Source organism: Etheostoma spectabile, chromosome 4 (assembly GCF_008692095.1).
Source record: "Etheostoma spectabile isolate EspeVRDwgs_2016 chromosome 4, UIUC_Espe_1.0, whole genome shotgun sequence".
NCBI lineage: Eukaryota > Metazoa > Chordata > Actinopteri > Perciformes > Percidae > Etheostoma > Etheostoma spectabile.
Window position 1 is genome coordinate 31,578,315 of NC_045736.1, and position 814 is coordinate 31,579,128.

Consider the following 814-nt stretch of genomic DNA (forward strand, 5'->3'; position numbering starts at 1 on the left):
ACAGGGACACCGTGAGTGCACTTTTGTTCCATGCACTTTTACAGATTTTCCCGTGTTAACTCCCATTTGGCATGTTTTTCTGTGAAAGGCTACGGACCTATTTGAGCTTATTCCCTTTTTAGATATGTTTACAAAAAGATTCAAAAAAATGACAATGAAACAAAAACCTATGTATGTAGACAAAGTTCGTGAAAACTCATTGTATAGTAAGTTGAAAAAAGCCCAAAAAAGTCATAGTATGGTATGTCGAAAAAAGCCGAAAAAAGTCGTAGTATAATTTGTTGAAAAAAATTCAAAAAACGCCATAGTATAGTATGTCAAAAAAAAGTCATAGTATAGCATGTCGAAAAAAAAGTAAAAAAAACGTCATAGTATAGTTTGTCGAAACAAGTCTACATGAGTCATAGGATAGTTTGTCAAAAAAAGTCAAAAAATGTCATTTTATAGTTTGTCGATAAAAAGTCTAAAAAAGACATGGTATTGTACTTCGAAAAAAGTCAAAAAAAGTCATAGTATAGTATACATATTATACTATGACTTTTTTGATTTTTTTTCTACAGAAAAAAGTCAAAAAAAGTCATAGAATAGTTTGTCAAAAAAGTCATAGTGTAGTATGTCAAGAAAGTCATGGTGTAGTCTGTTGAAAAAGGTTAACCTGCAAAACGATGAGACGTGAGAGGACGCTGGCGTGTCTGTCGCCGCTTCTCATGCTCACAAACAAAATTGCACAACTCCAGCCTCTGATCCTGCTGCCGTTTTTCTACGTTTGATACTAGTTGGATTCACTTTCTCACATTCTGCAACTTTTTCTCCA

At 33.3% G+C, this 814-nt stretch overlaps 1 long non-coding RNA gene across 1 annotated transcript in view; it reads left to right on the forward strand.

Moving 5' to 3' along the window:
* The window catches only part of LOC116688695 (uncharacterized), a 24,201-nt gene that overhangs the window by 6,025 nt on the left and 17,362 nt on the right, over nucleotides 1–814 (forward strand). Inside the window, exons 2-3 of the long non-coding RNA XR_004331836.1 lie at nucleotides 413–425; nucleotides 622–624. This is a non-coding gene — a long non-coding RNA (uncharacterized LOC116688695). The remainder of the gene's footprint in view (nucleotides 1–412; nucleotides 426–621; nucleotides 625–814) is intronic.